Source organism: Echinops telfairi, unplaced genomic scaffold (genome assembly GCF_000313985.2).
Source record: "Echinops telfairi isolate 266 unplaced genomic scaffold, ASM31398v2 ScPeMD7_70;HRSCAF=299, whole genome shotgun sequence".
Taxonomy (NCBI): Eukaryota; Metazoa; Chordata; class Mammalia; order Afrosoricida; family Tenrecidae; genus Echinops; species Echinops telfairi.
Genome location: NW_022103968.1, coordinates 41,387,879 through 41,414,018, shown reverse-complemented (window position 1 = coordinate 41,414,018; position 26,140 = coordinate 41,387,879). Strand labels below are relative to the sequence as shown.

At 44.7% G+C, this 26,140-nt stretch overlaps 1 protein-coding gene across 1 annotated transcript in view; it reads right to left on the bottom strand.

Moving 5' to 3' along the window:
• Positions 1-21,009, bottom strand: part of ASAH2 (N-acylsphingosine amidohydrolase 2) — a 115,893-nt gene extending 94,884 nt beyond the window's left edge. The window contains exon 1 of the mRNA XM_004701366.2: positions 20,928-21,009. The gene's annotated coding sequence lies outside the window, so the exon portion shown is untranslated. The remainder of the gene's footprint in view (positions 1-20,927) is intronic.
• Positions 21,010-26,140: the final 5,131 nt, after the last annotated feature.

Here is a 26,140-nt window from a genome sequence, read left to right as displayed (position 1 = left end):
TGTGCAGTGACCTGTGCCACCTCTGGGCTGAAGCATTTCAGGCTAAGGCATGTGAGAGGAGGTGTGAGCTCTCCATGGTGTTTCATAACCCATTGCAGTGACCCTGATAGCCACATGTCTCAGGTAACAAATTGCAAGATCCCTGAATCCCTGTTTAGGCACGTGTCAGGACCGGAGTGGGCTTTGCCTGAACAAGAAATGGATCTTTATGTGTAAAGGCACGGAAATCTGGAAGGGCTTATTCTTTACCACAGCAAAGCCTCCTGCCTAGCCTGACTCATAGTCGCAAGGTCAGTTGGTGTGTTCTTTCCATGACACCTTGTGTAACCTGTAAGCCTTCTTTTTAAATTCCTTTCCCTCCAATAAACACCTCAACTCAAGTGGCTCTTGAGTTGCCATATTAACATACATGAGTGAATACAGCAGCCTTGCTACCAGAGTTCTAGTTCCTACATGCATGGCCAATTCCAAACAAAGCGTGTGGAACCAGGTCTCCGTCACCCCGTGCATGATTGCAAACCAGCTCTCTCAGTAAAGTGCTTGACTTAGTGCCATTAGGGTGCCTTCCGTGGAAAAAGAAAAGCAGCCCCATCAAAAGAATGCCATCTGGGATGATCTACTAGGACAGTGAACTTCAAGGCAGAGAAGTCAGCTCAGGAATCTCTGGCAATTGTTTCTGAGGGATTCCCAAGGGGTACTTTTGATTGATTTTCTCGAAGGACACAGGACAATCATGGGGGCCTACTGTGAAGTGGTTTGAAGAAACCCGAAAACTGCCCTGGTGAGAGACCAGAAAAGGTGTGTCCAGGTTTGGTTCGGTTTTTCCATCCTGACATCCTGCTCCCCCTTGCAGGATACCCAGGGTTGTTCGCTGGGAAACATTACCCCATCCAACCACAGCCCCGATCTTGCCACTGAAGACCTCTGTGTGCTCCTCAAACTCAACCGTGAAAGAGGCCATGAGTTGGGTCTCTGTGTCCTTTCAGCACAGTATATAACGCACGCGACACAGAAGTCTTGGGGGCAGGCTGAGAGCGGTGGAAAGACCACCTGCAGAAGCAAACAAACCTCAGTGGAGGAGATGTCAGGAAACGACGGCTTCCCCTTTGGATAGGTTTGTTTAATACACTTTTCTATGAGTTTGTAAGCAATCGTTCTTTACTTACCTTGCTCAAAATCTCTAATTCAAAGAAATGTCATGAAATGGTAGTATTAGGACATAATGAAAAGTGGACGGTAAATGGAAAGAGCCTCTCAGTGACAGAAGCTCGGGCCATGAAGTCCACACACTCTCCACACGAAGCTTCCTGGGATCACTCAGACCGTCCGGGAGAGACCTGAACACACTGCCATTGAGTTAACGCTGAAGCATGCCTACCCTAGAGGGCGGCGCCGAAGCGCCCCTGTGGGTTTCCGAGACTGGAGAAAGGCAGCCTCACCTTCCTCCCCCTAGAGTGGCCAGTGGTTTCGAAATGTTAACCTTCTGTGAGTGTAACCCTCTACACCACCAGGGCCCCTGGAGACTTTGATTTTATACACAGTTCTAACAAAGGGTTCTTCTTTGTAGGTCATAAAAAATTGAGATTATTCATATTTCTAAAAACAGACATGGTGTGTATATATATATATACACATATATATAAACAGTTGAGAGAGAGTTTAGTGAACATACATCATAAATCAGTTGAGGAAAATAATCCGTGACCAGAGGGACAACTTGCGTCCTTTTTCTGTAACAATGTCTAAGACAAAGGAAGAATGTCTAACAGCTTTGAAACCCTATTCCTCCACATGGTGATTGGCTTGTTTTACGTTTGGAGTTCAAAACGAGAACTGCAAGTTCTTTAAGCTATCAAAACTATAAAGAGAAGACCAAGAGATAAAGAGGTTAATCCATTTCATAATTTTATAATGAGGAACTACTTTTCTCTACATTCAAGTTACCCTATTTGACTTTTTTTTTTTTTTTGCAATGACTCTTTTGCCACTGAGTGGGCTCAAATTGCCAGCCTTTCACTTAGTAGGCAAGTACAAATTGCTTGTGCCCCTGGCAGATGGATATTGGGCCTCCACTCAAGTGCTCCCTCAAGGCAAGAACAATTTCTTCTACTAACACCTTCCCTGACATAATCACTGCAGACAAAATGAGTGCATAGCAAATGTGGTGAAGAAAGTTGATGGTGCCTGGCTATCAAAAGATATAGCACCTGGGGTTTTATTATTTTTTTCTTTAAATTTCTAAATGTTTCATTTCTTTTCCTCAAGAACATTATTATGCTCCATTAGACAGAAGTTTTCTTCAAAGAACATCAAAGTATATTAATTCCTTAAGTTTATTTGTCCAAAATTAATAATTCAGAGTTCTGTTGGCATTTGTGTAACTTAGGGAATATATTCAGAGATAGTGTAGTGTAAAATTTAGTAACACAAGAAGCTCACGATTGACAAGGTGTTTTTATGTGTATAGTTTCATTGGATATATAAGATGATCCTGTGTTTTAAATAACTGAAGGTATATCTTTAGGTCAGAGAAACATTTACCTTTCATTGTTGTACCTACTGTCAATAAATTAATTCGGATTTATAGCGACACTTTCTAGAATTTCTGAGGCTGAACTCTTTATGAGAACAGACAAATCAGTTTTCTTCCCAGGCATGGCTGGTGAGTTTGTGAGTGGGGGGGAGTGTGGATGGGGACCCACAGCCCATCTGTAGGCAACTGGACATCCCCTTATAGAAGGGCCACAGGGAGGAGAGGAGCCACTCAGGGTGCAACGTAGCAACGATGAAACATACCACTTTCCTCTAATTCTTAAAGGCTTCCTCCCCACCACTATCATGATCCCAATTCTACCTCACAAATCCAGTTAGACCAGAGGATGTACCCTGGTACAGATAGGAACTGCAAACACAGGGAAACCAGGGCAGATGATCCCTTCAGGACCAGTGGTGTGAGTGGTGATACCGGGAGGGTGGGGTGGATAGGGGAAACCGATTATAAGAATCTATATATAACCTCCTCCCTGGGGGATGGACAACAGAAAAGTGGTTGAAGGGAGATGTCAAATAGTGTAAGACATGACAAAATAATAATTGACAAATTATCAGGGGTTCCTAAGGGAGGTGGGGCGGAGAGGGAGGGGAAAAGTGAGGAGCTGATGCCAGGGGCTCAAGCAGAAAGCAAATGTTTTGAGAATGATGGTAACAAATGTACAAAGCTGCTTGACACAATGGATGGATGTGTGGATTGTGTTAAGAGTTGTACGAGCTCCCAATAACATGATTTTAAAATAGATTTACATGGCAAAAAAAAATTGCTTATGGCCCCTAGGACCCTAATTTCATGAAACAAAGGTTTTGTTTGTTTGCTTTTTTTAAAGAATGAATTCAGGTGGATAAAAGTTCACATAAAAAGTAACCAAGAAGGAAGGAACAGCTCTCCTCACCTCCGCTCATGCATTGCCAAACGAAACCCCAATCCGCGCTGTAGAGTCTGACTCATGAACACTACTTCAAACCAAACGTCTGTTCCTTTTCTTAGATGTTAGAACAAGACAGTTCTGACTGCAGGCTAGCCATGATCGAGCTCATAAATCCATATTGTGATTGCGTGGGACTTTTAGAAGGAATGATGTTTTGATTAATTTAATCCAAATGAATAGGAAATCAGTTCTACCGGTTTATGCAGTTCACGAGTCGGAAAACAAGTTGAGCTACTTTGTACATCTGGGTGAGCTGAACCTTGGATAGACCATACGAGATAATCGTTCTTCTGAATTGGATAATTACATTGGTATTTACATAAGAACATTGATAGCATCGGGTTCCATGGAGCTATGACCAAGCTCTTAAGCCTGTGGTCTCATAAATTAGTCCAAAGTTGAGGACATGGTTGAAGATGGACTTTTTTTCCCCATCACAGTATGGGAGTTCCAGGGCTGATGTAATCAAAGTCTGTCCTGGTTCATGGTTCATCCTGGACGCTAAACAATCAGAGCAGATGCCAGGTAAGCAACAGAGAGGCTTGTACTGGTCCATTCTTGCTAAACATCAGTCAACCTTGGTCATTGCCTTTTGAAAACCTGGAGAGATGCATTAGCTGGACATTTTCTTTCATCAAAGGGTCAATCATTGGGTTATAAATCTTATAAATAGAATGGGTAGGCATCAAAAATAAATATAGAATTAGTTAGGTAGATAGTTCTTCAATTTTACCCTATATTGCTAAAAAATATAAAATAAAATGACCATCATGAGGGATACAGACCACCAAGAGCAGATTTTCCTTTGAGCCTTAAGGCCCAGGGGAATTAAAAAAATGAGCACAATTTTTTTTAAGTTGTTGCCAGCCATCCTGGGTAAGAAATACCTCTAGCCAAACCATAATTCCTACATTATAATTTTTTTTTAATTGAAGTATGAGACCATAGGAAAAGGAAGTCTCTCACTCTAATTTAGGCACTATATACAGTAAATTATCCTTGATGAATCTTTGGAAGGAGAGAAAACAATCCCAACTCATAGGGGAGAAAAATGAGACTGTACACAGTGTTTAAAATCTTGCTCAAATGGTGGGAGACTACGTACTTGCATCACACTTGTATTTAAAGGAGAAGTTTAAAAAGGTATATGCTTAGAAGTTCTTTCAACGGTAAAGCGTATCGTTGTCAATTTGGTGGCTAGCTGCCATCCTCATCCTAGCCATGCCTTCCTGCTCGATCCTATGGATCCTATGCCATCGCATGATGGTCTGGGGATCAAGCGGCCGTGACCACAGGGTTTCCACTGGCTGGTTTTCAGAAGTAAGTCGCCAGGTCTTTGTTCCTAGTTTACTTTTTTTTTTTTTAAACCATTGGTCAAGCTTTGTTCCTTTATTTAATGCAGGAGTTTTTAATATAATATTCACATATAATATACTTACATAGTTAAATTGCTTTTTTCCTAGTTTACTTTGTTTAAAGGCTTCACTCAAACTTGTGCAGCACCATGCTCACATGCCACCCTCACTGACAAACAGGTGTGGCTGCATGAGAGGTACATTGCTAGGAATCAAACCCAGGTCTCCTGCCTGGAAGGAAAGAATCCAAATGGCACCAGGCCATCTCTCCAATCGCAGTCTCTTTTCCCTGCTCAGTAAGAACAAGGAAAGAGGGAGTCAAGCTCAGCACGCAAGCAACCAAAAAGTAAAAAAGAAAACCTCCCTCTCATCAAGTTGTAGCTAACTCACAGAGACCCTATAGCACAGGGTAGAACCGCCCCCTGGGAGTTTCCAAAACGGTAACTCTCAGAGTGTAGAAAACACCATCTCTCTTCAGTGGACTGGCTGGTGGTTTTGAACTACTGCCCTTGAGGATGGCAGCCCAACACATAACCACCACACCACCAGGGCTCCTATACCACAGAAGCAAGGTTTATTAAAAGTGAAGTGCAAGAGGGATATATGGAGGGCCCTAAGGCAATGGAAAACCTGGTTCTCTGGGTCGTGGACAGTCGAACATTCAGTCAGCTTCGTTGTTAGACGAAATGAGCTGGGACACCAGGGACCTTGTAGAGGAGACACCGTTTGGATATCTCCAGTTTAAACAATAAGATGTTGGGGTGTGCTTAGGACTAACGTGTGCTCACTTGGGACAGTTCCTGCCAGGTTTCATCCAGAATGGAGAGAGAAGGAAGTCAGGCTCTGCTCCACTCTGTCTCACGACCACTGAGCCACCTAACTCCTCAACGTCCAAGGCTCGGCAGCAGATCCATGTGTGAGTGGAACTCTTCGAGACTTCCAAGAGAGCAATGGCAATGTGATAATAAATAGCAGGGGGTGGGGAGGAGGCAATGTGGATTGGAAAGGGCCCCAGTTTAAAGCAGACAATTAGCACCATGAGAAAAATTCAGGCCCACTACTCACAAAGCTTCCTGTTCTTTTTTCCCTTTTCTTTTAAAAATCATTTTATTGGGGGCTCATACAACTCTTATCACAATCCATCCATCCACCCATTGTGTCAAGCACATTTGTACATTTGTTGCCCTCATCATTCTCAAAACATTTTCTTTCTACTTGAGCCCTTGGTATCAGCTCCTCATTTTTCCCCTCCCTCCCCACTCCCCACTCCCTCATGAACCCTTGATAATTTATAAATTATTATTTTGTCATATCTTACACTGTCCGACATCTCCCTTCACCCACTTTCCTGAGTCCGTCCCCCAGGGAGGAGGTTATATGTAGATCCCTGTAATTGGTTCCCCCTTTCTGCCCCACCCATCCTCCACCCTCCTGGTAAGCTTCCCATTCTTAAGGAAAACTCAGCAATACAGACATTTCTTTCAAATTTTCAAGTGTTAACAAAACAAAAACAATGAGCAAGTGTAATCATTTTTATTTAAGCGATTATTATTTTTTTTTACTATTCCCTAACGTCTGTTTTGAACCAAACAATCATTGAGCTTAGTTCACAGAGAGTGTCTGCCTTGAGCATGGCCCTACTTAAAGGATTCTTTGTCTCTATGGGATCTGCGTGCCATAGCGTGTGGTAGGTCTAAGGGATACAGCACAGAAGACGAAGTGCCTGTCTTCAAAGAGCTTTCAGCATGTTACACAAGAGAGACGATGACCAAGTAATTATAATACAGCCCTACAAGCATTTCTGGGCTACAAAACTCAGACCTCTGCTCCATAAGGCGCCTCACCCTCCAGCAGGAGAGCCTGGACGGGTTCACTTGGAAACAGACAAGCCTTTCTGAGCCCTAGACTCAGAACTGGCCCACTGCAAGGCCCCCTGCATTCTGTTGGTTAGGAGGCTTCACTGCCCTTCACAAGGGCCATCCAGATTCAAGAGAAGAAAAGAGAGTCTCCATCTCTCCATGGGAAGAGCCAAAAATTCACGTAGCAGAAACATACAGGGAAGGTCAAAGTTGAAGCCATTTTAGCAAACTATTTCACCTGATAAGAAGGCCTGATAAGAAAGAGAACGGGGCCTGGAAAACTTGAAGTTTGGTGTGTGGGGGGTTGTTGTTTTATTCTGCTTTGGTTTGGTTTGGTTTGGTTTTTTTGGCAAGGCAAGAGCAGAGAGGGTCAAAGGGATGCTGAGAAAAGGCATGACTAGAGAAGACAGACCCTGTTACGTACACAGCCCAGTGAAACAGAAATGAAAGAAAAAAAACCCATTCCCCATGTTGATTAGTTCTGTGGGGAATACAAGATAGGTTCAATATTAATAGAGTACAAGGTAGAACATAAGTATCCTACATCAAATGTCCTGGGGACTTAGGAAAGGAAACAGCCTATGTAGGTTGGGGAAAATTGAAAGGCTTAATAAAGAGGTAGGATTCTAGCTGAACTTGGAAGGACAAGACTGATTTTGACAACCAGACATAAAGAACTAGCATTAGCCAAGATAAAGAGTGTGGAGAGGGGCCCTGGTTGCTTATCACATGGGCAGCAGTTCAAAACCAGTAGTCCATCTGCGGGAGAAAGGCAAGGTTTTGTCCTCCCAATAAAGTTACAATCTTGGAAATCCATAAGGGGAGTGGGATGGCATGTACCAATAAAATAGTTAAAATAAAATATAGTACCTAAAAAAAAAAGAACTAGGGGCCTGGGGACAAAGGAGGGGTGCTGTGATTTCATTGTTCCCCTTTCAAGAAGAAAACAAATAATTGTGGTTAAGAGTATGGGTTCACACATGATATGATTTTTTGTTCTTTAATGCCTGATACCTGATCCCTCCACCCTCGTGATCACACAGGCTGGTGTGCTTCTTCCATGTGGGCTTTGTTGCTTCTAAGCTAGATGGCCACCTGTTTACCTTTAAACCTTTAAGACTCCAGGCACTATATCTTTTGCTAGCCGGGCACCATCAGCTTTCTTCACCACATTTGCTTATGCACACATTTGTCCTCAGCAATCATGTCAGGAAGGTGAGCATTACAGAATTTCAGGTAATAGAACAAAGTGTTCTTGCATTGAGGGAGTACTTGAGTGGAGGCCCAAAGTCCATCTGCTACCTTAATACTATACCTATAAATATATGCACATAGATCAATTTCCCCACCATCTTACACAGCGGTCAGTATGAAAACAATAATAATTTATAATTAATCAAGGGGAGGGAGGGGAGGAAAGAGGAGCTGATACCAAGGGCTCAAATAGAAAGTAAGTGTTTAGAAAATGATGATGGCAACATCTGTACCAGTATGCTTGATACAGTTAATGTATGGAATGTTATAAGAGCTGTAAGAGCTGTACTCTTACAATAACATGATTCTTTCTAATTAGACGGATTTCTTTTTTCCTGAAGGCTATTTTTTCTCTCTTCTAAGGTCCTAAATCAACATATTACTTCTTGATCAGAACATTTTCTTCCACACACATCGGTAGCGGCACACTGCTGAATGTTTAATAAATGTCTTTCCAGGAATAAAAAACCCTGGTTTATAACATTTGCCAATTTCTATGACACAGATACTGCTACAGTGGCTGATTTCATGGTTAGGATGATCAATTCATAAATGACTGTGATGAAGCAACCTAGGTCCAAACACAGCACTCTGAAACCACCTCTCTGGTGACTTAGGAGGCATTCCTGAGTATAGTCTCAGATGTTGCCTTGGGAGCTAGAAACACAATGTCAACTACAGTTTCCAAGTGGATGTCAAAGCCGCATCCTGCTGGTATGGATTGCTTTTTTCTAAGTATAGAACTATTATAAATATTATAATTGTATATTATAACTAAATATTCACTATGAATATTATAAATGGTTGTGAAACTTTTCTTTACATCAGCTACCCCTCTCAGGTCAGGTCAGTCTGGAAAAGCAACCAGGATATATGAGTAAAAATACAAACAATATTAAAAACAGCTCCAGAATATTCTCTGAAGTTCTCAGGGATCTCATTTCCTGGCCGAGTTCCAGGAAGCTCTCTTTACTCTACTGGGCAAACAGGAAGCTTCTCCTGGACCATCAACAGTTCCAGTCTCTGCACTGCCCTCTTGTGGTTTCAACGGCTACCATCATTGAATGGTCATGAACCCCCGCGTTTCAGCCTTCTCTTCTAGTTGTTAAAACTCTTCTCAGTGAAGTGTGAAGAGAATCCTTTGTGTACCAATGGGAACAATTGCTATTGGAGCCCAACCTCTCTGAAGAAAGGCAGGAAAAGGCCCAAAGGAGAAGGCTATTGAAACTCTAAACGCACTGCCTTCAAGTGTATTCTGACTTAGAGTGGCCCTAGTGCAGAGGGTCCAACTGCCAGTGATGGGCTCCCAAGACTCTTTATAGGCACGGGAAGCCTGCCTGTCTCCTGTGGAGCAGCTGGTGATCTGGAACTGCTGAACAAGCCATCCCACAAGAAACCCACTATGCCACCAAATTAGAGTCACAGCGAAAAGCAACCCGTGCTGCAGAAAGCCTGGGTGCCAGGGTTCTCTTCTTTCTAGGGTCATTCTCTAGCACTCAAATATGAGGTCGTTCTTGTCCTTCTATTTTAGTCTCCTACGGTTGGCTCCTAGGGATAGAACTCGTGTCTCAAGTTTTCTATTATCACCTTTTTCAAGGTTACCCATTACATCTTGATGTAAATAGAACTGCTCTGAGAGCAGTTGCCCCAAGAACTCGTCCAGAATCTGTGGGCTCCTTCCTTCCCTGTCGGCTATGTGTTTGCACTAAAAGCCGAGATTGTCTCCGTTTTTGCTGCCTACTGTGAGCTGCCCTTTCTGCCAGTAGAAAAGGTAAGCATCTTGTTCTCCAAGGAGGAAGAGAAGAGAATGGCGAGGGCTCGCCACAGAAAGGTGGACGGAGAGTGCCAGTATGCGAGAATTGAAAAGTGGCAGCTCCTCGTCTCCCCGACGTAGCCAAGGAGGCTAGATTTTCATAACACTTTACGGCACGGCTGCTTCCTTTTGGAGACGTATGAGGGTGGGGCATCTCTCCAGTTCTTACCAAGGGTCTGCTTAATAGAATCTCGTCTAGCCAACATAGAGGGAAAAACAAACAAGCAAACTGGTACAGGGGCAGCTGTGTAAACTGCAGAGGGCTCAGAAGATGTTAATTCTTAAAACGGTGACCTCCCACAAACAGAGCTAATGGCTGAACAATGTCTTCGCACCAACTTTCTCCTCCTATCCTGGCCCTGAGTATTTTGTGACTGTCTTTCTCTCTCTTCTAGAACATCAGTGTTGGGGTCACATTCGATTCCTCTCTGCATCTTCAGCGCCAGTCTATAGGTTGGTGCATAGAATCCTAACTTTATCAACGACACAACTGAGGGTTAAGAAAGCCCAGAGAGTCCAGCTGTTAGGACACAGAACAATTCAGTGTCACCGGAGTCAATTGGCCCAGCCTTTCACCTAGGCTCCAAGGCCCACTGTACCCATCATGAGGCTCCAGGGTCCCTAGCAAAGAAAAGGAGAGTCTTGGCATCAGGAGGGCACCCCCTCCCCCTCCCCCGCACCCCCCTGCAGAAACTATGCCATACTGAAACCTTTCAAAGTAATATTAAATAATTTGGAAGCACCATGGTTGGGCTTTATGATCAGCAAATCCCTTTTATCGTCCCAAGGAAATCTCAATCAAAAGAAGGTCCAACTGACTGGAAAGGAAATTTTTGGAAACAAATATGGTCCATGATTCTGAAGGTGTTTCAAGATCTCAGTCAACTTCAAGAGGCTTGGTCAGCTGAAGCACACGTTCCTGATGATGAACAATTTGTCCTGAGTTTCCAGTCTGATAACTTGGTGCTGCTGCCTTACCTCCGGTTAAAATCAAATGGAATTACACAGCTCCTCCTCTGAGCTCCTGTTCTGCAGCCAGGAGCGGGATCTCAGTGCTAACGATAGAGAAACGTGCCTTACAACTATTGTGCCATTCACCCTGAGCTATGGTCACGTAATATGGCCCTTGTAGCCATAGCTCCTTCTCACTCAAATTCAATGCTATGAAGTCGATTCCAACTCATAGAATCCTATAGGACAGTGTTTGTCAGGTTGTCATATTGCGGTGGTTTATGTACTGCTTTGATGCTGAAGGCTATGGCATTCGTATTGCAAATTCCAGCAGGGTCACCCAAAGTACAGTGGTTTCAGCAGAGCTTCTAGACTACTAACAGAATAAATAAAAGGAATAGGCTGTCCACTCATAGTCATGAGCCACTGAAAGCCCTATGGAAAGCATCAGTTACTGAAAACCTCATGAATAGAAGCAAAACATTTTCAGAGGTAGTGCCAGAAGAAGAGGCTCTAAGGTTGGCAAGCACTCAAAATATGACTGAGGAAGATCTGCCTTCTCAAAGGACAGGCAACCATACTGACAAGGACGGAATAAAGCCTGCTGGAGTAAAGCCTTAGGGACCTGCCTTTGCTGATGGGGCACAAGTCAGCTGCAAACATTGATTTATAATTGGAATTTAGAATGTGTGAAGCATGAATCCGAAAACTTGGAAGTCATCAAAAATGAAATGGAACACATAAATATTGATATTCTAGGTGTTAGTGAGCTGAAGTGGACTGGTATTGGCCATGTTGAATGAGAAAATAATATAGTTTGCTATATCGAGAAGAATGTAATCAATAAGAATGGTGTTGTAATAATCATCAAAAGGGACAAGATCTATCAATGCTGCCTCTGATAGGATCATATATATACACACATTCAAGGAAATCTAATCAATACAGCTATTATTCAAATTTATGCATCAACTACTAAAGCTGGTGATGAAAAAATTGAATTCTACCAACATCTTCTTTCAGAAATGAATGGAATTTGCAATCCAGATGCATTGATAAATATTGGCGATTGGAATGCAAACATTGGAAACAAAGAGAAAGGCCCAGTATTTAGAAATAGTCTTGGTCATAGAAATGAAGCTGGACATTGCATGGTAGAATCTTTCAAGATCAACAACTTCTTCAGGGAAAAGACCTTTCTTCAACAACACAGAAGGCGACCACAACATGGACTTCTCCAGATGGGAGACACAGAAAGCAAAGTGCCTCCATCTGTGGGAAGAGGTGATGGAGAAGCTCAATACCAGCAGCTAAAACCAGGTGGGGAGGTGACTGTGGAACAGCCAATCGATTGCACATATGTACGTTTAGATTGAAGTTAAAGAAAATTAAAATAAGTCCATGAGACTCAAGCTATAGCCTTCGCTCTATCCCACCTGAATTTCAAGAACAGCTTTGATGCATTAAACACTAATGACGGAAGACCCAATGAACTGTGAGGTGACATTAACAACATTATACATAAAGAAAGAAAAAAGTCATTAAAAATGCAGGCAAGTAATATAACACCACCAGCAGCACCTACTGAATGGTGGCAATAACGGTGGGGGGGATGGGCTCACCGAGAAGGACCAGAGGAGGTCAGCCCTGATTGCACGCCACGAACAAGACTGCTCTCCTACAGTCCACTCAGCATCAGTAGCACCAGCAGCAGCCAGCACACCAACCCATCCAACCTGTATCAAGCCAGACTTTGCTAAGGTCACCTTGCCACTCCAGCAAAATATTCTGCTTCAGAAAATACAGAATCAGGTGATCCCAAGACAAAAAGATCAAATCTCCCAACAACACAGTGAGGAAAAATTTCTTTCATTCCCAGCAAAGAGTTCCCAGAGATCATCTAGTATCTTCAATCTGCTTACGTTGCCATTATGTGTGTGTCGGAGCAGACTTATATGAAGACATCCTAAAATCTGGTTCCTTATAGATCATTGCTGTCATTGGGATCTTTAGTGAGTAGGAGTTCTTGCTCATTAACAATGCTGCATGATAACTGATGTCTTTTGTGACATGTCCAGGCAGTAAATTAGTCATGAAGTCAATATGGTCTTCATAGGCGCCTATCCCATGCCAGATGTTGTGATTATATTGAGTACTGAAATAAAGTCAGGGGTGATAAAAAAAATTTTTAAACAAAGAAAAAACATGAAAGAAAAAGATGATCAAAATGGATCTAAAACTTGTTCTTACTTGTGGAGAAGCGAAGGACATGGAAGAAATGATGAAGTCAAAGAACTAAACAGAAGATTTCAAAGTTGTTTCTTCTTTCAAGTAGCATCACTAAGCCTGTGGAGTGGCAGCACGGAGGGATCTGAGGTCTGTGTGAATGAGTGGTAGCCGGGTGGACATAGCCTAAGTGATCAAAACCGAAGACTGAAGTACAAGGGAGTGCAAGTTCCCGCTGCCTAGCAAACTTTGTTCTTCATAACCACGTGGCATCGAATGCCACTGATTCGTAAGGGTTTCACTGAATTCTGTGGGGTGGAATACCAGGATGCCTGGCTCCTGTTTGCATCTATGATCTTCCTTTCTCTAATGTTCTGGGTCCTATTGAAACATTTCGGTGTATATAAATTACTGCGATGTTAATGCTAAGAGAAAAGCCATCATCATGTGTATGCAGATCGCATGATGGAGACCAGCATGGTACGGTTTGGTTTTGTTAAATAAACTATGATGCCCTTTATGACAGTTTGCTAAAAACTTCATGCTAAAATATTTTTTTTTAAGTTCTAAGGGCAGCTGAAGAAGATAAAGTATAATGAAACATGCAAAGACCTAGAGTTAGAAACCAAACGGAAAATGCTCATCATCTCTTAAACCAAAAGGGCTCATGAAATAAAAATCCAAGCCTCAAGTTGCAATACTGAAAGATTCGATGTGCAGAATATTGGAAACTGCAGGAAGCATCAAAAAGAAGATGGAAAGAATACATAGAGTCGTCTTACCAAATAGAACTAGTTGACATTCAGCCATTTCAAGAGGTAGTACCTATATGTGCAAAAATCAATGGTACTGAAGGAAGGAGTCCAAGCTGCAATGAAAACATTAGACAAAAACAAGGATCCAGGAATTGATGGAATACCGATAGAAATGCTTCAGCAAGCTGATGAAGCATTAGAAGCACTCATCTGTCTAGGCTAAGAAATTGGAAAGGCAGCTAATTGATCCACTGACTGGAAGAGATCCATATTTGTACACATTCCAAAGAAAAGTGACCTGACAGAATTAATTCAAGAGAACAATGTCATTGATATCATACGCTAGTAAAACTTTTCTGGAGATCATCCAACAACAGTTCTAGCAGTACATCAACAAGGAGCTGCCAGCAGCTCAGGCTGGACTCAGACGAAGCATGGAACAAGGGATATATATCATTGTTGATGTCAGATGGACCTTGGCCGAAAGCAGAGTACCAGAAAGATGTTTACTTGTGTTTCACTGATGATGCAAAGGCATTCAACTGGGCGGATTACAACAAACTATGGCTAGCCTGGAGATCAATGGAAATCCCAGCACACTACATTGTGGATATGTGGACCTGTGCATGAATCAAGAGGCAGTTGTTCAAATAGAACAACAGAATACTGCTTGTTTTAAATTCAGAAAGGGTAGGCGTCCGGTTATATTCTCTCACCATACTTTTTCTTGCTTGTTTTTTTTTTTTTGGGGGGGGGTACCTTAATTGTGTCTATTTTCTAATTTGTAGTGAATTGATTTCACCTGGGCTTCACCAGGTCTTGGACATAGTGAAATTATTCACTCTCTCTCTCTCACTGCCATTGACTCGATGCTGACTCGTAACAACCCTTTAGGACAGGGTAGAATTGCCCCTGTGGGTTCTGAGACTGTAAATTTTAAAAACCATTTTACTGGGGGCGCGTACAACTCTTATCACATTCCATACATACATCCATTGTCTCACCATACTTTTTCAATCTGTATATTGAGCAGCTCATCAGAAAAACTGGATCACATGAAGAAGAATTTGGCATCAGGATAGGAGGAAGGCTTATAGACAACCTTCAATCTGCAGATAGCACAACCCTGCTTGCTGAAAGTGAGGAGGACTTGAACCACTTGCTGATGAAGATCAAGGATTGCATCTTCAGTGCGGCTTGCAGCTCAATGTAAAGAAAACAAAGGTCCTCACAATGGGACTAATAGATAATATCATAATAAACGGAGAAAAGATCGAAGGTGTGAGGGATTTCATCCTGCTTAGATCCACAATCAATGCCCGTGGAAGCAGCAGTCAGACATCAAAGGACACATTGCATTAGGTCAATCTGCTACACAAGAGTTCTTTAAAGTGTTGAGAAGCAAGGATGTTACTTTGACGACTTGATCCTTTGGGTCAAGGATGTTCCTTGACCCAAACCAAGGTAATTTCATTTGCCTCAGACACGTGTGAAAGATGGACAATGGGTAAGGCAGAAGGGAATAAAATGGAGGCATGTGCACTATGGTGTTGGAGGGGAGGACGGAAAGTACTGTGGACTGCCGAAAGAACAACCAAATTTGTCTTGGACAATAAGTGCAGCCAGGTGGTCCTTAAAGGCATGTTATCAGGAGAGATCAGTCCCTGGGAAAGGACATCGTGCTTAGGAAAGTGGAGGAGCCGTGGAAAAGAGGATGGCCCTCGGCAGGGGATGTCTGCAGCGGCTGCAATGGCCTCAAACCTGAGACCACTGAGAGGATGGCATGGGTGTTCCGTGCTGCTGTACACAGTGCCCCTGTGAGTAAGAGCCAACTGTGTGTGGAGAGTGGCCCGCTCATCACAGGCAAGGTTCTCAGCAACTGCGGCAGTTCCTGACGACCCAGCCAATGCCCACGTCACTGCTCGGACAAGTGGAGACGAGTTCAGGCAGATAGCACCTGCCAAGGTTACTCCAAGGTGGGGCATTCAGAAGACCTGGCCAGCTCTGAACTACCATTCAAACTCGGCAGCTCCACCCTATTACTACCAAAAGGGCATCAAACAGGTGGCAGGCAAGCGACGTGTCTATGAATTTGCCTGTGATCCCGGTGCCCATTTCTCCATTGTCTTCCCCAACAATCAGCATTCGTTCCTGAAGGCACAGTCCGAGTGCCACCTCAAGGAGGGGGACACCATGCCACTGACCACCTTAAAGACAACCCTGCTCACCTCTCGGATATGCGTCTCTGTTAAGTTTCTGAGTGGCTGTACAGACAAACCCCAGAGCTCACATGCTGTTCCTGTTCCAGCAAAGGAGGGCAGTGGTTTAATTTATAGTTTTGACTGTTCCCAAAGCTTGCCACTGGACTTTTATCTGGTGATCTCAAGTCATTTTGGATTGTAACCCTCAAAGACAGATACCTTGGCTGTGGAGTAGAAACAGGGAGAGCAGAAAGCCACCAAGGGGAAGGGCTGGTGCTTTGGCTCCAATTCTCCTGAAAAGCGATTGAGATGGAGCCTGCTCGCCATGGACAATACATGCAAAGCACTGCCTCGTTCAGGTTGGTGTTCCCACGGGAAACTGAGTGAGGATGTGTAACAATCTTCTCTGATCTCAGACCACTAACTGCCTTTACACAGATGGGCTCTGATTTGCACACCGTGTTGAAAACTCACAAATCCAGAGAGGAGTAACTAGATGAAGTTGAGGAGGCTCAAACCATGAAGGGTACAACAGCCATCTGGGAATTTGGAGCTCAATTGGGGCTCAGCCCCCTGGTTGAGAAAGAAAAAGAGAAGTCAGAGCAGCTGTTACCCACTCCATGGTTCTCAAATAATAAACCCTCATCACCCTTGGAGGAAGAAAAGACAGTTCAAAGCGCAAATAAGTCACAGGGCTGAGGACTTGAATTCACATCTTTGGATCCAACTGCAGCAATGATGCTACTCTGACACATAGTAGATGCTCAACATATGCTGGATGAATGAATTAGTGAATAAACTCTCCTCTAACTCTGGCCTTAGAAAACTCTTGTTGATCTTTCATGACATCCCTTGCCTTAAAAATCACTAGACAACTACTAAGGATATCAAAGAAATTAAACAGCTGGTCCTCACAGAAAGCGGTGCAGAGCCCTTGTTGTTCCCTAGACCCAAAGCACATCTGTAGGCAACTGACACCCCTTCCAGAAGGGTCTCAGGGAGGAGACGAGCCAGTGCAGTATAGCACCAATGAAACACAACTTTCCTCTAGATCTTTAATGCTTCCTCCCCACCACTATCATGATCCCAATTCTACCTTACAAATCTGGCTGGACCAGAAGATGTATGCTCGTACAGATCAGAGCTGGAAACATAGGGAATCCAGGACAGATAAACCCCTCAGGACCAATAATGAGAGTAGAGAGCAGGAGGGGAAGGGGCAGGTGGAGGAGAAAGAGGGAACCGATCACAATGATCTACATATAACCCCTCCCTGGGGGATGACAACAGAAAAGTGAGTGAAGGGAGACATCGGACAGTGTAAGACATGAAAAAATAATAATTTTTAAATTATCGAGGGTTCGTGAGGGCTGGAGGGTGGGAGAGGGAGGGGGAAAATGAGGAGCTCAAGTAGAAAGAAAACGTTCTGAGAATGATGATGGCAACAAATATACAAATGTGCTTGACACAATGGATAAATGTATGGATGGTGATAAGAGTTGTACGAGCTCCCAATAAAATGATTTTTTTTAAAAGAAGAAGGAAGTGGTGTGGAGGCTGACCAATGGGAACAAGTGCCTGGAATGGTGGAGGGGAAGCACAGGGCACATAGGGCCAAGACAGGCATTGCCCATGCAGACAGTCGGCAGGCAGACCACTCTGGTGTGATAAGGCCCATTTAACCTTAGGGGCAGCATATACCAATGTTCTGAACAAGTTTTTGCTCATGAAACCCCCCTGCAAGAATGTTTAAAATTGTATCTACTCCATTGTACACTTTAAAAAATTATATCTGATTTTATTATCTTTAATATATTGGAGAAAATACATTATCTAACCTTCAGTATAATATATATATATATATGTATATATATATATATATATATATATATATATATATATATGTTTTAAGTATATTGGGGCCCAATATATATATGTTTTAAGTATATTGGGGCCCAAACCTTGAGCTGCAAGATCAGCTTATTAAATTTAAGGAAAGTCTTAAGGGCAGACTTCAATTACCCAAACCAACTTGATAATCCAGCCAGCCAACCACATCAGATTTGGTGTAACAGAATGTCTGACTTCACTGTGTTGTTATCTTCAATGGCATCCATACATATAAGGAGCCTTCCAAGATTCTGTGGGAAATGCCTTTGTCTTTCTATTCCATATTTACATACACTTCTGGAAGCTCTCTCATAAACCTTATCCCCATGATAACCTCCTAGCTTGAAAATTTCCAGTTTAACATGGTCAGCGAAGGCATGGAGCCTTTACTCTCCACTTACACCTGGACAAAATGAGATGCAGCCACGTCCTTGCTTTGTTATTACTGCCAGAGGAAGGCATTCTAGATTCCTTCCTTTACTGTTCCTTGGATCAAGCCCCTAGCAAGATTCCAGATGGGTGAGTTCTTGGGCTAACTGCGGTGGAGTGAAACTTAATAGGGCTCTTTTATCCAAGTCTCTATAACTCCCACCAAATGATTGGGTAGAGCTATGCAAATAGGCCATGTGTCACGCTAATAGAGTGGACTGGTCAACTTTCATTTTCATCACCCTGGTTATGGAGCTTAGTGGTTACAAGTTAGGCTGGTAACTGAGGTTGGAAGTTCTAAACCACCAGTTGTTCAAAAGGGGAGATATGAGGCTTTCTGCTTGAGTAAAGAGTTGCTTTCTCGGAAACCCATAGGGACAGTGCTACCCTGTCCTACAGGGTCACCAGGAGGCAGGATTGACTGAAGGCAGTGAGGTTTCTAAGTTTACCATGGCTGTAAGGGTGAGCCATCTCTGAAGCAGCAGTAGAGGAAGGAGAAACCCCGAGGACCTTGGAAGCATGTGTTCAAGACTTCTGTGTGACCTGGCGAAGGCCACCAAGAGCGGATGCACCACAGACTGGGGCACGGGACTCAGAGGAGCCGTGTGTTCTCATCTGGCCTGACACCATGGAACGGTGGGGCAGAGTAACAGACAGGCTGGTTTCCTGGTCCCTAGAGGCAAAAGCCAAGGGGCCACATAGCTGAAAGACTAAGGACTACAAGAGAGACTTGGCTACCACGTAGCTGAGAGGCTGAGATCCAGAGAGAGAGAACTGATTGTTGGCTGTGAAGAGCAATGACAGTCTCCTGGCTGTATGCCAATCCTGACTTGTGACAACCTAGTAACTTCCCGAATAGGCTCCCTTAACCGTGAGTGTTGTCTGTGAGTTCTGTTGTCCATGCACTGAGTGGTTGAGCCCAGCATAGATTGCAGAATGGTGTGGGGAGAACGGTGGGGGTCGGAGTAGAAAAAAGAAGGATGGAGTGTGGCGCATGACCTCTGCCTCGTGGCAATAGGCAGGCTAGAGGAGACCGGGCACCCCTGCCTCCATGTCCAAGAAGGTTTACTGAACCCTGAGTTCTTGGGCTAACATGTCTTTCTTTCTGTTTTTTTAAGATTTCAAATGGGAGTTGAGGATCTTGAAGCCCCCGCCCTCCATGGCCCTGGGCAACCTCACCATCCTGCCCAGGACCCCAGGACTCAGTATCCTCCAACTGCCTCCCTGGTCACGACTGAGGCACACTCCATCAAAAGTTTCTTTTGCTCACCAACTCCCAACCTTCAGAGCGAGCTCAGGCTCCAAATTCCTGGTTTTCACAACCTTTTCTTCTCCCTGGCAAAAGTCCATTACTTTGGGGAGAATGCTCTTAAAGAGGTAGCAATATTAGTTTATATGAAGGTATAAATGCTTGATCGCCTGCCCAGGTTTTAAGGTAGTGTTTGCATTTTCAAATAGAGATTGTTGACCAACGGAACGTTCAGTTGGTTGAAAATTCAGACGGTTCGTGCCAGAGAAATCGTGAGCACTGATGAGTGACTTCCTAGTTGATTACAATGCAAGACGCATTGGGCTGCTTTACCAGGAAGCTGCACCTTGCTAAACTCTGACTGCTAGCCAATCAATTCGGACTCAGAGCAATCCTACAAGATGGGCGGAGCGGTCCCTGAGGGCCCTCTGAGGCTGTAACCCTGTATGGGAGCAGACAGTCTCGTCTCTTTCTAGTGGAGCGGCTGGTAGGTTTGAACTACCAATCTTGTGGTGAGCAGCCCAACACAAAACCCACTACGCCACCAGGGCTCATCAGCCTAACAAACTACACCCAGTAGATTAAATCCGCAGGAGGCCCTAATTGAAAAGCCATCAATGCCTTGTCATCAGTTGGTCAGTGGCACTGCAGTGTGGGAGTGGAGATGGAATGAGAGCCAGGCAGACTTGACTTAAGTCCCTGCGTCCTTTGAAATTCCATCAAATCCAAGTCCCTGGGGGAAATTCTATCTCAGCTTGATCTGTGCTATTTTAAAACCTATCATATGAGGAGGGTGATCCAATCTTCCCAGTGCCTTCGTTACTGAGGGGCAGGACTGGATGTCCAGATTCAGTGGAGTTATGAAAGATCCAGGATGCTAAAGGTTGTTTCCGGTCAGGCTGCATCTGTCTGCCACTGAACTCGTCAAGTTGCACCGAGAGAAAAAAGCCCACCACCAAGACGAGGCTTCCCTCGCTCCAGAACCCGGCACCGTTGGAGAAGTTTGCTTCCCAAGTCTAAGGATTTGAATCTTGCCTTCCAAATTGAGGGTGGGAGCGTGGACTAAATTGAGGGTGGGCGGGTGGGCTCCTGCTTCACCCTCCCCGCTTCACCAATTTAGCAAATCACTTTTCAAGCCAACCCATGCCTCTGCCTGGAGAGGAGACAAGACACAGACTAGCGTGTCAGCACGACATTCAAATGACCTGGCCACACGGCATTGGTATTCGGATCCAATTCAAAACAAAAGTCCCCGCCATTGCAAACAGCGGCATACATGAGCACCAAAAATCTGCTCCCTCGTCCCCCTCCATCCCTATTACCTATTGTCATGATAAACAGCAGGTGAATAAATAGCTTCTCCTTCCCAATGTCCAGGGGATCTTGTTTGCAAACATGAATAGCTGTCGCTTTGTTCTCTCAGGAGAAAATAAAACACTATCGATCAACGCGATGCTACGTACCCAGACCTGCTGCGGCAGCTGCTTGTTCAAAACCGCATGTCATCCCCTGCGAGCTAGAGCGCCAGGAAGCGTTTGGGTGCTCTGCCCTGCTCCTCGGAGCAGTGCTGCAGGTTAACTCTTGGCGGCTGGCTGCTCTAACCAAGGAAGCCAAAGCTTGCCAGCTTAACTACTTGAGTGCTGGGGCACACAGGGGAGTCCTGGGCAGGATGCATCCCTGCTAAACCTGCTTGCTGATGGGTGACCCGCCCCCTGGGTGGAAGGTCTTGCCTGGAGCTCTGTGTGATGCACCCTGAACATGCACATACGTTTTCCTCAGACTCACCTGCCAGCCTTCCCTGTTGTGGAACATACGTAATTCTTTCCCCCTCGCATCAACTACACATCACAGAGAGGAAGCTTTGCAGAATAAATTGCTACTAAGACGTAAGTTAGGTCCAATTTGGATGAATGAGCTAAACTTGGAAGGAGGCGACTCACAGGCTGGGCTCAGGTCCCTGCCAGATGGGGACAATTGATTTTAGATAGTCACCTTGGTAGTTTGGGGAAAGCAAATAAACCAGTGTTGGCATGTTGGTGCCTGTCTGAACCAGCCAGCTGCCAGGTTACTGCTGTGGAAATCTACATGCAAGTGACAAAGGTCTCTTGGGGAAATGGTTATTGCTGTAACTGCTGGTGCCCCTATTGTGCTGGGCACTGTCTCCCTCACGGCCAGCCAGTCCATTCCCACTCATAGCGACCCTGAAGGACAGGGTAGGACTGCCCTGGTGCATTTCCGAGACTGTAGCTCTTTACAGGAGTAGAAAGTCTCATTTTTCTCCCTCAGACTGGCTGGTGGGCTCGAACTGCTGACCTTGCGGTTAGCAGTCCAACACATAACTCACTAAGCCACCAGGGCACTGTCTAATCAATTCCAACTCATGGCAATCCCACGTGCCAGAGTAGAGCTGCCACATATGGTCTTCTTGGCTATAATTTATATGGAACAGATCACAGAATTGATGCCTCCTGCAATTCCATCCCATCACAGGCAATCCCATGTGGTAGGGAGCAAAATTGCTCCATAAGGTTTCTTGGTTGTAATCTTTTCTTTTCCTTTTTTTTTTTCCTTTAACATTTTTATCGGCACCTAATCCACATATCTTACAATTCAATAGTTCAATCATTCAATCCTATCGAGAAGAATTATACAATCATCACCACAATTAATTTTAAAACATTTCTCCCTCTCCCCCCATGGTTATATAGCCTTTAAAATGAGTGGTTTAGGGAGAAACACTAAATGATGGAGAGGGTGGAGAGGCCATCCTGGCCCACCGAGCCCCAAGGACGATGTTCCTGCTCAGAGCTGACAACGCATGGGGAGGACTGTAGGGCCCACCCCACAACGGGACACGACATCCCTCACTGAAGCATGACGCTGCAGGGGACAGCGCTGGAGACACAGTGTGGGAATAGTGCACAGTCTGGCCCCATCACACTGGGGCGAGGCACTGAGGGCATGCAGCAGAGCAGCAGGGGGAGCAGAGTGATGAAACCCCGGGGGATTACCAAAAATAGACTTGGGAGACAGAGTGTGGCACCCTATCAGACAAGACCGGAAAACACTTGTAAAGGCCAACAAAGAGACCCTGAACTATTTATAGGCCTTTCCATTTTTGTCAGTGGCTTTCTTTTTGTTATTGTTATTTTGTTCTTGCTTTCTGCTGCTGTTGTTATTGTTTTGTTGGTTTTGACTTCCTTTGTTGTTTTATTTGGCTTTGCCTGTTTTTTGCACTTATTAGTGTATCTGCATGTCTGTCTAGATAAGATAGGTGGGATAAATAATTTGGAGATGAAAAGAATGGGACAGTGGGGGTGATATGGGAGAAGGGGAAGTGGGGGAAAGGAAGGGCAGGGGAGACACCAACCCAGGGACAAGGGAAAAACAAGTGAACTAAAATCAATGGAAGGAAGGTCGGATGCCTAGTGGGGCTCAATCGAGGGCAATGTAGCAGTGAGGAATCACTAAACCCGAATGAAGGCCGAACATGATGGTGGGACAAGAGGGATGTAAAAGGAAATACAGGGAAGAACCAGAAGGCAAAGGACATTTATAGAGGTCTAAATATAGGCATGTACCTATGTAAATATCTATATAATGAGAAGGGAATAGAACTATGTACTCATATCTACATGTTAAGAATTAAGGTTTCAGATGGACATTGGGCCTCGACGCAAGTACTCCCTTAACACAAGAACACTTTGTTCTAACAATCTGGCATTCTGTGATGCTCAGCTTCCTGACACGATTGCTGAAGACAAAAATGGGTGCATAAGCAAATGTGGTGAAGAAAGCTGATGGTGCCCAGTTATCAATAGAAATAGTGTCTGGGGTTTTAACGGATTGAAGATAAACAAGCGGCCATCTAGCTCAGAAGTAACAAAGCCCACATGGAAGAACACCAGCCTGTGTGATCATGAGGTGTCGATGGGATCAGGTATCAGGCATCTAAGACCCAGAACAAAACCATACCCAAGGTGAATGGGGAGGAGTGGGACGCATGGAGTGGAGACACAATACCTATCTGTAGACAATTGAACATCCCCTCACAGAGGGGTCCCAGGGAAGGGATGAGCTAGTCAGGGTGCAGTACAGCATCGATGAAACACACAACTTTCGTCTAGTCCTTTAATGCTTCCTTCCCCCCACTATCATGAACTCAATTCTACCTTACACATTGGATTAGACCAGAGCATGCACACTGCTACAGATAAGAGCCCGCAACACAGGGAATCCAGAATAGATAAACCCCCCTCAGGGCCAACAATGACTGTAGAGATACCGGGAGGATTAGGGGAGGGTGGGGGGAAAAGGGGAAATTGACCACAAGGATCAACCTAGAACCCCCTCCCAGGGGGATGAAAATGGAAAAGTGGGTGAGGGGTTGATATAAGAGAATGTAAGATATGGAAATAATAATCTATAACTTATCAAGGGTTCGTGAGGGACGGCAGGTGGGGGAAGGAGGGGGAAGAAATGGGGAGCTGATATCAGGGGCTCAGGTGGGAAGAGAATGCTTTGTAAATGGTGATGGCGGCATATGTGCAAATGTGCTTGAAACATTAGAGGAATATATGGATGTGATAAGAGATGTAAGAGCCCCTAATAAAAGTATTTTTTTAAAATAATAAACAAATAAATAAATAAAATGAGTGCTGTCATCCCCATCAGTTCTAGTGCTACACCCTACCCCACCCCCTGCCCGGCTGTGAAATTTATAGAATCAGCCAAGCCTTTCTTCTGTGGTGCTGGTGGGTAGGTTTGAATGGCCAACCTTCAGGTTGAGTGCAAGCTGTTAGCACCACAGAAGGACCTAGCTGCAGAAGGCACCCAAAGAAAGAAAGAAAGAGTCCCAAGCCCACTGCCATTGAGTGGATTCCAATTCATAGCAACCCTGCATCGGGTATCTGAGACTGTAGCTCTCTATGGGAGAAGATAGTCTCATCATTCTCCCACGGAGTACCTGGTGGGTGGAAACCACTGACCCTGAGATTAGCCGCCCAATACGACCAGGGATCAAATTCCCAATGAAAAGGAATGCTGGATTTTCAAGGTGAGTCCTTGAGAAAAGCACCAACAGGGGCAAAAAAACTGCCTTCCAGTCTGGGGCAAGTCCCTGGCTTTCTGTGGGCCATCGGAGGGCCAGCCACCGGACTCACAAAGAGATGGAAGTGACATACAACGCAGACCGGAGCAGCACACATGTTTGGTAACAAAGGACGCATTGAAAGCCAGCATGAACTAGGCGTGAAGTGTGTGGGAAGATAGGGTTTGGGAGTATCATGCCTGGAGGTGCAGTTACCAGCTGAGCTGGTGGTGGTTGGTAAGTGCCACTGTGTCGGTTCTGATGCCTCGCCACCTGGTGTACAACAGAAACAGTGCCCGCCTCCACGCTGTCCTCCCACTTGTTCCTATGCTCCCACCCTTGTTGTTGTCACTGGGCCAATCCATCTTGTCCAGGGCCTTCCTCTTTGTACTGTCCTTCTACTTTCCCAGCCATGATGTGCTTGTCCGGGGCTGGCCTCTCCTGATGCCGTGTTCAAAGTACATGAGAAGAAGTCTCGCCGTCCTTGCCTCTAAGGAGCATTCGGGCGGCACCTCTCCCAAGACAGAGCTGTTTGTTCTTCTGGCAGCCGACGCTACTTTCATTATTTTTCACCATCGTTCAAATGCATCCATTTTTGTTTTCTGTTTTCTGCATTCAATTTCCAAACGTTCACATGCATACGAGGAAAATACCATGGCTTAGATCAGGGGTATCTTGGGCTCAAAGTAACTGCCTTGTTTCAGAATACTTTACAGAAGTCATGGGCAGCAGATTTACATAATGCTGACGTTTGGTAGCTACTACTTGTGCTCCAAAGCTGGAGGACCGCCTTTGTCTGAAGTCCATCTACCTTGAAGACCAGCAAAGGGAAGTACAAACCCTTGTGTGCGCAGAACAAGGCCAGTGGGCTCAAGGTGTAGCAGTAATAATGACAAAAAGAACAATGTTTGGCTGGAAAGGAAATGTGCTGGATGCTTTTCATATGTCCTGTGGCAAAAACCACCAGCCATTTGTGGGATTCTGTGTCTCCTCTCCTTCTTGGTCTCCCTCAGGTGGCCTATGGGAAATGAACAGAAGTGACAGGTGCTATTCCATTCCTGGCCTGTGAGCTCCAGGCACAGATTTGGAAGGAGGTGATCATGGGGACCTTGCAGGCCACAAGAGGAAGACGGTGGGAAGCCTCTCTTATCAGTTAAATTGTGGACCCCCCCAAAAGATATGTTGAAGCTCAAACCTTTCCATCTGTGACTGTGAGCTTTTGTGGAGAAATAGGGCTTTTCTCTGCCACTGTTAACAGAAAAGAAAGCCATCCTAATGTAGGGTGGGTCTGAATGGAGTCTGAGACCCTGAGGGATGGTTCCCTATGGAGCACTAAGAAATGTCCGGCTGTCAGTGGCTGAATGGAACCAGGAAGTATCTTCCCCCATGGCTGACAGAGAGCATTGCCCTGGCGATGCCCTGAATTCAGACTCCTAACCTCCTGGATGCTGAGAAAATAAAATTTCTACTCTATAAAGCCACCCATTGTGTTGTATTTTGTCATGGAGGCCTTGGGAAATATAGACGAAAACTGCAGAACTTTGCAATAACTTAAAAAGGACAGTGCTATAGGTAAAACTCAAGTGT